The sequence below is a fragment of the Alligator mississippiensis genome, chromosome 1 (genome assembly GCF_030867095.1).
Source record: "Alligator mississippiensis isolate rAllMis1 chromosome 1, rAllMis1, whole genome shotgun sequence".
In the NCBI taxonomy this organism is placed as follows: domain Eukaryota; kingdom Metazoa; phylum Chordata; order Crocodylia; family Alligatoridae; genus Alligator; species Alligator mississippiensis.
This window is the reverse complement of record NC_081824.1, coordinates 449,416,987-449,427,212: the sequence shown is the minus strand read 5'-3', so window position 1 is coordinate 449,427,212 and position 10,226 is coordinate 449,416,987. Positions and strand designations below refer to the sequence as shown.

The 10,226-nt window shown below is 58.6% G+C and overlaps 1 pseudogene; it reads right to left on the bottom strand.

Moving 5' to 3' along the window:
• Nucleotides 1-352: 352 nt before the first annotated feature.
• LOC132247873 (U2 spliceosomal RNA) lies at nucleotides 353-527 on the bottom strand (annotated as a pseudogene).
• Between the last annotated feature and the right edge of the window lie 9,699 nt (nucleotides 528-10,226).

Here is a 10,226-nt window from a genome sequence, read left to right as displayed (position 1 = left end):
GACAGAGAGGGTGCAAGGCCTGCCGGTAGCGGGGAAGGACCCTGCCCGCCAGCCTCCACGGCCCTCCGGGCGCTGCCCCCAGGGCCATGGTGGGCCCTTGCAGTCCGCACCCCCTGCCCGCCTGGGCCCAGGCCTTGAGGCCCTGGCCCCCCGGCGGGGGCAGTGCTGCCTGGCAGGAGGGCGGGAGGGCGCGCGCGCGCGCTCGCTTGCTCCCCTGCCAGCATGCTGCCCACCCGGCAGCAGCCCTTTGCATAGGTTCTGCCCCTTGGGGTCGCCCAAAGGTTGCGGCCCCGCCCCTGCTGCTGCTTTTGGAACCCATAGAGGAGGAGGAAGGCGGCGCTCCCTCAGAAGGGGAGCAGGCACTGGGCCTGGCGGCACTGCAATACCGGGCCAATGCGTGGAGGGGCTGGAGCAAGCTCTGAGGCCAGCTCCCAGCACCAAAAATGTGTTTAATGCATCGGTCCTCACATCGAGGACATATCAGCGATTAAACTGATAAGAACAGATTGACTTCTATTAGTAGATGTTTAGAATTGTAAATCCAAGAAAAAAGCAGACAAAGCTGATAGGGAAATACAGAGCGCCTGGGCGAGGAACTAACAATAGAAGGATGGGGGTAAGGTGGGGAACGCAACTAGGTTACAGATGATACAAAGTTAGGCAACTCAGCCCGGGGGTAGGGGGAGGAGGGAGTGGGTTCATGACGCCGAGAGAAAAAGAGGATAGAAACGCACAAACCTGTTAAAATGGTCCGCAAAGGCGGAAGAAGTGGTCCGAAGAAAAAGTGTCTCGGAGCATATACAGTCTCATTGCAGGGGTCCTTTTTGGGTGGAGCAGGGTTGTCCATTGCTGAAGAATCCTCTTGAAGCGAAGGTCCGTGGGGGGGGAGGGGTGTTCAGGTGGTCCCCTCTGGGTCCAGTCTGGCGGCTGTTCTCTTGGTGGTGTCCGTGTGCTGGCGGTGGCACATGATGTGCTCGACGTAGACGTTGCGGGACCATCGGATGGTGTCGGACACCATGAGGCAGCGCATCAGCTTGGCGTAGCGGCGGGAGACACGGCAGGCATGCAGGACGCTCTAGTTACTGGGGTCCCAGGCTCTCAGCGTTCCCACGATGAGCGCTTCGACCGTCACGTAGCCGCGGCCCCTCAGGGTGTCGGCAAGCGTCGCATACTTCTCCCGCTTGCGAGCCCGGGCGTCGGTGAAGGCTTGGCGTCGGTTCTCGAAGGGGATGGTTATGTCCACGATGACAAACTTCTTGGTCTCCTCGTCGGTGATCATGATGTCGGGGCGCATGCGGCTCTTGCAGCCCGGGACGGTGCGGTTGACAGAGACCTGCCGCGCTGCGGCCGGGGTGGCCCTCACCAGGCAGTCCTGGACAGCGTTGTGGCGGAGCTGCCAGGCCCTGGTGTGCGGCTTGCAGCTGCACAGCACGTGGGGGAGGGTCTCAGCCACGTAGCTGCACCGCTGGCACCTCTTGTTCCGGTGGCTGAAGCGGAAAGCCTCATTGAGAGGCAGGAAGTTGAGGCGGGCGCGGTGGAGAAAGCGCCAGTCCGTGAAGCTCCCTCTAGGCACGAAGTGGTTGCTGGCATCCCAGTTTGAGGTGACGTTGAAGACCTTGCCCTGGTCAGGTTTTGCCCTCAGGTCGCCTGCGTACTTGTTGTGGACGGTGTCCTTCAGGAACCTGTTCAGGAAGGTCCTCGTGTGGGGCATCACGGTCATGGGGTCGGCGTGTGGGGCTGGTTGTAGGGAAACTCCCGGTGCTCCTCGGTCCAAGTCCAGGCGCACCCGATGTGCTTCCCGAGGCAGCGTGTGGCGTTGCGGGCTCGGCTCCAGAGCGAGGCAAAGTCCCCGCCGTCTCGGCTGAACTCGCCCTCCAGCGAGCCGCTGAGGAAGGTGGCCAAGTCACGTCCGGTGGGTTGCCTGCCGATCCTCTTGCAGGCGGTCTCCTCCAGAGTGCTGGCAGCGATGATACTTACCGTCGTGTCCGGGCAGGTCAGGAGGTGGAAGGCGCGGGTAACCACGGCGATGTCGCCGAGGTCTCCCATGCGGGGCACATTGGCACCCCCCTGCCGGTAGGGGATGTGCAGGACCTTGTTGCTGGCCCTCAGCAGCAGGTGCAGCCACTTCTTCATCAGCTGCTGGATCTCGGTGTCCGCCTTCTTGAGGGGGGTCTTGGGGACCGCCGAGCCTCTCAGGACGAACGCGACGCGGGGGATGAGGAAAGTGTTCACCGCGTTGATCTTCTGCCACGGGGCCAGCAGGGACGAGTCCAGTTTGTGTGCGTCCTGCACGATGCCGTTGATGGTCTCCTCCGGTGTCTGCCTGGCCCGGTGGCCGGTGGGCGTCCCCAGGTGGCAGTAGGCCTCGCCGTCGCGCAGGTGCCGCATTGCCTGGCCCTGGATCGTGAGGGTGGAGTCCAGGATGCGGCTTTTCTGCTTCCCGTTGATGTGCAGGGAAACGTGCTTGGCGACGTTAAAACGCAGGCCCATCCACCTGGCTGCCTCGGATGTCATGTCCAGCATCTGCTGCAGCTGGGTGGCATGGGGGGCGAGGAGTACGAGGTCGTCGGTGTAGGCCAGGAGGCTCAACTTCTGGCTGTAGAGGTCGAGCCCGCTGGGGCCGCCTGCCACGGCTCGAAGGAGCAGTTCCATGGCCAGGTTGAATATGATGGGGCTGAGGGGGCAGTCCTGTCTCACTCCCGACTGGATGGGGATCTCCGCGGTCTCCCCGTCGGTGGCGTGGACGGTCGTGGTGCAACTGCGGTAGAGCTCGCGCACCAGGTTGGTGACGCCGTCCAGCAGGCCCAGCTCGTGGGGGGTGCCGAAGATGTGGCGGTGGGGCACGGACCCAAAGGCGTTGGAAATGTGCGCGGTGGCGTGGCTGGACTTACCTCCTGGTTCTCTGGGCGTTGTCCAGGGCTATCTGCAGGGTGAAGTTGTGTTCGTAGCAGCCCTCTGTAGACATGAACCCCTTCTGGCTCCGGCTGACGGCTCCGCCGGTCACCGCCCAGTCGGTGATGCGGCCCGCCAGGCAGCTGGCGTACAGTTTAGAGACAGTGGAGCGCAGGGGGATGGGTCTCCAGTTGCCCGGGTCGTTCGGGTCTCCCTTCTTGTGGATGAGGACTGTCATGGCCCTCTTCCAGGCGGCGGGCATGCACCGGAACTCTCTGCACCTGTTGAAGAGAACAGAAAGAACGAGGCAGCCCGGGTCACGTTTTTTAAGGAGACTGTAACCTGATCCCGTCCTTGCCGGGGGCAGTGTCCCTGTTCCTCTTCAGGCGGGCTTCCACTTCTTGCGGCGTGAAGGCTTCCTCGAACCCCTCCGCCGGGGGCATGGGGGTCAGTGCTTCGACGGTCGCAGGGTGTGGGGCGGCAGCTTCTGCTGGGGGGTTGAAGACCCTGCTGAAATAGCTGAAAAGATCCTCCCGGGGGACCTGGCAGAAAGCTGAGGGTCCCTCCAGGATCTTTCTCACCGCCTTGGGACGGTTGGTCCGATACAGCTTCTGGATCCATGAGGCTGCCGCTGGGTTGTAGCGCTGGCGCCTGGGTCACCTCTGCGGCTGTGGTCTGTGGTCCCGTCGCGTCGCCGGTCTACTGTTTCCTCGGGGTTGGCCGGGCCGGGCAGCTGCCGAGAGCTCCTCTGTGAGCCGGGCCACCGTGGCCTCAAAAGCCTCGAAGGTGGTGTCCTGGGAGAGCTCCTCCAGCCAGAGGGTCTGCCATGGAGAGGGCATCCTCTGCTGTGGGGAGAGCTCCGCACCGGGAGATCCCGGCACGCTCGGGGGCCGGAGGGCACCTGGCAGCTCGGTTCCTCCCGGCGGCTCCGGAATCCTCGGCAGGTCGGGGGCCCCGGGGGTCCGGGAGGAGGGCTGTCCAGTCGGGGTGTTGTGTCTGGTTGGGGGTCCCTGGGTGGAGGCCTGCACAGTGGTGTTGTCGGGGCAGGTCTCTCCGCTGGGCGGGCCCCGGAGGTCTGGTCCGGTGGGGTTGCCGGTCTGGCAGGTCTTCGCGCCACAGCCTGGGTGCGCCGGGCCAGGGCGGTGGACCTCACCAGCGTGCCGGGTCTCCTTTTGGCTCCGTGGCCTTGGCATACCTTCTGGTGATTTTTTGAGGAGCTTCAAGGCCTCATATTGGGTGCCGCAGAGGGAGCAGTAGAAAGCTAGGCGCAGCTGGTGGAAGCGCCGTAGGTTCTTGTTCATATCGCTGTGCGATCTGTACTGTCTTGGCGGGTGGCAGGTCGGGCAGAACAGCTTGTCCGGGAGGGGAAAAGGGAGGAACGTGAGCGCCGTCATGTCTGCTCCTTCCCCTGGGTCGTCCATGGGGGGGGTCCGGTGTGGGGGGGGGTGGTTTCGGGGCTCCTCCACCAGCGTGGGGAGACCCTTGCGGGGGCATCCTCTGGACCGCCAGGGTCCGGGGGTCGTCGTCGTTCGGGGCCCGCCATCATCACCGAGGTGCTGTGGGGGTCTGGAGGGGTCCGCCGTCGCTCGGGGCGCTCCATTGTCATCCAGGGGGCGTCCTCGGGCTCCGGGGTCCTCCGCCGGGAGGCGGCTCTTGTCAGCCGAGGTTCCGGGCTCTCAGAGTCTCTCTGCCTCAGGGGTCGATCGATGGTCGGGGGTCCGCCGCCGCCTGTCGGGGTCCCGACATTGTGGGGGGGTGGTGCGTCGGGGTTCTTCGCCAGCTCGTGTTCGCTGGTCCACCCTCCTGGGAGGGTCCTCTGGGATCCGTAGTTGACGTTCCGCCCTAGTTGGGGTCTCTGTGCCTCGAAAGTTCTTGACAGTGGATCAGGGCGTCCTTGAGACCTGGGGCTGTTGATCCACGTTCTGTCCTCCGAACCCTGGCGTTCGCCCACTCCGACTGAGGGGGGACCCAAGGTCTTCAGCTACTAGCCCAAGCTGGGGTTTTCGCTTTATTGGGGTCTGGCGAACCGGAAGACCCTTTGGCTACTAACCTGAGAAGCACCGCCTTCTCTAGCCCGGCATGACTGATGAGAACCCTTGCTGCAACAGGAGAAAGGAAAGCAAGCTGCTAGTCAGCTCACTTTTTGTTCCTATAGTTCCGGCAGTCTGCCGGACTGGGTTGGCACCGGTCCTGGAAATGGTGCAATGCCGGGCGCGGCGCAAAAGTAAGCGGTTCTCTGTCTTTTTCAGTGATTAAACTGATAAGAACAGATTTTTTTTTAAATTTTATTTTTTTTATATTAACAAAATACCAAAATATTGAAAATCTCTTCTCAAACAACAAAGACTTCGGTTATCCCGCTGAAAACACAAACATCTACATTAACTCCCTTCATAAAACATTACTTTCAAGACAACCAAAAGACAAATCACATTTCTTTTCTTCGAACAGAAACCGAAATGAAACGCACATCCGGAAAACCCCTTTGAACCCTTCAATTCAACCCTTCCCCATTCCCCTTTTTCACTCTATACCAAAATCCTAATAACTATCCCTCCCTTCACTCAAAAAGCCTCCTCCACTCCATCTCCTCCCACTCCCCTTTCCCTCTATTCCAGTAATATCCCAACTCTGCATACAGTAAGTAAATACACTCCCGTGGTGAAAAATAAAGCCCCTTCTGCACCCACAAACACCTCACCTTCCAAATTCCCACCTGTGCACAAAGTAATAACACCCTAACCTCCCACTCCCTCTTCTTACAACCCACCAACCCGTACAGCACCCCTTCAAAAGTCACACAATCCCCCCATCCCATCGCTTTACAAAACCTCCCCACCCTCTGCCAAACCCGTTGAGCAAACCCACACCCACCCAAATCCTCCTCCTTGTACACCCCCCCTCCCCCAAAAAATAAACAGACTTCCCTCTGTACCCGCTGCACCTGCAACCAGGTGGGCGGGTACACCATTGCCACAAATAAGACCATCGGTGACAAAAACTGCTTAATCACACTAACCTTCCCCCTAAATGACAGCTTCCTTGTACCCTATATCCCTACCACCTTTTTCACCCTCCCTCGAACCGCCTCCCACTCCCGTTCCCCTTTCCCCCCCCACATCCATATAAACCCCCAACACCTTCACCCCCTCCCTCTCCACCTGCCACCCTTCCTCCTCCAGATGCCTCCATTCTCCTATCGCCAACAAGAAGCTCTTCCCCCTATTTACCCGTAACCCTGCCGCCTCCCCATAGTTCCTAATTCCCTCTACCACCCTCCCCAAAGACCCCTTGTCCCTAACCACAAAAGTAACGTCATCCATATATACCATCACCTTAACCCCTCCCCCCCCCCCCGCCCCGGAACCCCTCCTCACCCGCTGCACCAAAGGCTCTATCCCACATATAAACAAACCCGGAGAAAGGGGGCACCCCTGCCGCACCCCTCTCTCCACCTGAAACCCCCCCCAGAACCCCCCTCACCAAAACCCTGCTTCGTGCCCCTTCGTACAGTGCCCTCGCCCACCCCACGGATTTCCCCGGAAACCCCATCAGCCCCAAAACCCCAAACAAAAACCCGTGCTCCAAACTGTCGTACGCCTTCTCAAAATCAACACTACCCACCACCACCTTCCATCCCCTCTCCCCCACGTACTGCAGCATCTCTCTCATCACCCATTATCTACAATCCTTCTACCCTTCACCCCGCATCGCCAACACCTTTGAGAACAACTTATAGTCTACATTTAGCAGTGTGATAGGCCTCCAATTTTGGAGCACCTCCCTCATTCCCTTCTTGTGTAGCAACACCACCACCCCCACTGCAAACCCCTCCCCCACTACCCCCATCTCCATTAGCTCGTGAAACACCTCCACCACATCCCCCCCACCACTTCCCAAAACCTTTCGTAAAATTCCACTGGTAGCCCATCCAAACCCGGTGTCTTTCCCCTTTTCATTCCCCCCAACACCTCCCTCACCTCTCCTTCCGTCATGTCCCTCTCCAGATGCCCTCCCTCCTCTTCTTCTACCCCCAACCACCTCCCCCTTGCCCCCCCATCCACCTCCTGCCTCCTGTACAACCCCAAATAAAAGCCCGTCACCTCCCTCAACACCTCCTCCTGCTTTTCCACCTGCACCCCCTCTCCTGTAATCACTGCCCCCACTTCCTTTTTCCCCTTCCTTACCCTCTCAGAAAAATACTTCCCCCATTCCTCCCCGTCCCCCACCCATGGTACCCATGCCAAAAAACATTTTTTCCTGCTCCATCCCCCGAAATCACTCTTCCACCGCCTGCTTTGCCTCCCCCCAACTCCCGCTTCACATCCCACCCCCCTGCCGCCTCCCAAATCAACTTCCGCACCCTCCCCTGCAGCCTCCTCAATTCCCTTCTTCTCTCCCACGCCTTCTGCTTCCCCACCTGCATAAACCACTTCTTAATTGTTTCCTTTGTAACCCTCCACCACTCCCACCTTGACTTAAACAAAACCTTTGTTTTCCGCCACTCACCATACTCCCTCCGAAACCTCCCATACACCCCCTCGTCCCCCAACACCCTTGTATTCAATTTCCACACTCCCTTCCCTCTCCCCCCCCGCTTCCCCTGCCCGCAAGTCCACCTTCACCACCTTGTGATCACTAAGACCCACTTCTAAAACCTCCTTACCCTCCACCCTGGCTCCTTCCGAAATCGAAACAAAATCATTTCGAGATACCTTCCCTCCCCTCGGATCAATCCACGTTCCCACCTGCTCCCCCTTCCAAAAGTCCACCAACCCCTCCTCCCGAATCCAGTTCCCCAACCATCTCCCTGTACTATCCAATACCCCCCCCACATCCCCTTCCCTATCTCCTTTTTGTATAATAGTTGAAATCCCCAACAAAAAGCTTCTTTCCCCCCCCCACATATCTCCATCCTCTTAAAGAAATCCCTTCTCTCAGCCTTCACTGCAGGTGCATACACATTGAAAATCCCCACCTTCTCCCCCACAGTTTCCACCCTCATGCTGCAAACAACCTTCAGTTAAAGTGTCCTCCCCAATCACCCTCACCCATGCCTCGTCCACCAAAATCCCCACCCCTGCTGCCTTATTCCCTCCCCTCCCAAACAATCCCACATTCTTGCAAACATATAATATCCACTTCTAATGTTTTTAAGTACTCCCCCACCCTCTCCCACCTCTTTCTGGAAAATAAACTCTGCACATTTACGGAGGCAATTTGAAAAATCCCTTCCATTTCAATTTCTTTACCATAAACCAACAAACCACCCTACCCCTTCACCCTTCCTCCCTACTCCCGCTCTCCGAGGACTCCCCGGATGATTCAATGCCCTTCCTCCATATCCCAGTCGTTTCAACGAGACCTTCCACTGCTCCCGGACTCAAAAAAAACACTCTCCTCCTTCCCTTTCCTTTCCCTCTCTCTCATTTCCCTTGTCTTGCTCCCTCCCTCCTCCACCCCCAATTTCTTCTTTCCCCCCCCCTTCCCTTCCCTCTCTTTTTTCCTTTCCTTCAAATCTCCTGTTCCATCATTTCCATCTCCTCTGCCCAGTCCTTCCCTTTCGTTTGTCCCATCCTCAATTGCTCCACCATACCTTGCAGTTGCTTTAGTACCATATCCCCCCCCCTTCTTCCCCCCTTTTCTCCCCCATCTCTATTTCCTCCTCCAGCAAACCCCTTACCGCTTCCTCTATTCCCCCATTGTCACGCTCCTCCACAGGTGTTTCCTCCACCACCATCTCCTCGCCCCCCTCCCGCTGCCCCTGCTGCTCCTTCTCCTCCACTTTCCCCTCCTCTCCTCTGATCTCCTCTTGGTTCCCCCCCTTCTGCACTTTGTTCGCATATGAAAAAGGGCACTGCTGCTGTATGTGCCCCTCCCGCCCACAGTCCCTGCATACCAGCTTTTCTTTACAAAACTGGGCCTTGTGCCCCATTGCCCTGCAGCGAAAGCATATGGTCAGTTGGCAAAAGGCCGCCAGGTGGCCCCCCTGCCCACACCTGCTACATAACTTTGGCTGGTGGTTGTATGTTAAATACCCTTTATAGGGCCCAATTTGCACCACAGACTTCAAATGCCTCACTGCCCCTGGATTCCCCACCTCCTCATGTAACACTACCTTTGCCCTCCATGACCCCGTCCAAATTCCCCACCAGTCTCACACTTTTTCCACACAAACCACTTTTTGGACCCTCCCTTCCAGCCAGAACCACACCTCATCCTTTTCCAACATATCGTTATACTTTTTAATAAACAACACTCTCGCATGCCTTCTGCCCCACCTCAAAGTGCAAACCCTCCAACTCCCCACACTCCTCCGCCTCTCTCCGAGCTTTCCAAAATGCAGCGTAGTTCTTATCATCCGTAAAAGTCACATTCCATTGTCTATAATTATCGAAAGGGACCACGCAGCTCACATCCCTTGGGTTCACTTTCAACATCGAAAATAGAACCGCGGCCATAAAGTCCACACGATTCAACGTTTTCAGTCCTTTGTGGCCCTCCTGGCCCAAAACCACCTTCAGCCTCCATTTTGTCCCCCTTCCTGCTCATCCATTTCCTTTCTCCGCTCCAGACGCTGCTGCACCTCCTGCTGCTTTCTCCCCCTCCTCAGGGCGCTCCTGCCGTTCTCCCTCCGCCACCGCTGGTCTTCCCTCTTTGGGGATCTGCCTTCCCTCTCCGCTGTACCACGCTCCACCCTTCCTCCTCTGATGAATGCTCAACTCGACCACCAAACTTGCCATCCGCTCCTCCGATCTTCTGGTCACCGCTTCTGCTCTCCCGCTGATCACGATCCTCCCATCCTCCTCTCCTCTCAGCTCCCTCCTCCGCCATCGTCGTCTCCGCCAAAACCACCAACGCCACCGCCTTCATCTCCTCCATTGCTGCCGCCTCCATCCTCTCCGGCGCCCAGCCTCTTGAGGCCCGACCAGGCAGTGGCCGGACCTAGGCCTGTCCGCCAACCTGATCTGAGGCTTCAAGAGACCGAGAAGCGATAACCCGCCCAACCCCAGAGTGGGAGCGGGCACCCCGGACCGGTGGCCCAGGGGGCCCGGCAAGCAGGGCTGGGAGCGGCGGGGGCAGCGGCTGTCGGTTGGTCAGTCCCGGGGCCTGGTGACTGAGCGACTGGCTGGCTCTCCTGCGGGCAGGCGGGGGCTGACAGGTGTGTGCTGCTCCTGACTCGACTCAAGTCGACGATTTCATAGACGTTTGGGCTGGAAGGGACCTCGGAAGGTCATCGGGTCCGTCTAGCCCCCTGCCCAAAGGGCCGGGAGGAAGTCCGCTGGGGTCATAGGATCCCAGCAAGAGAAGCATCCTGTTTGCTCTTGAAGGTG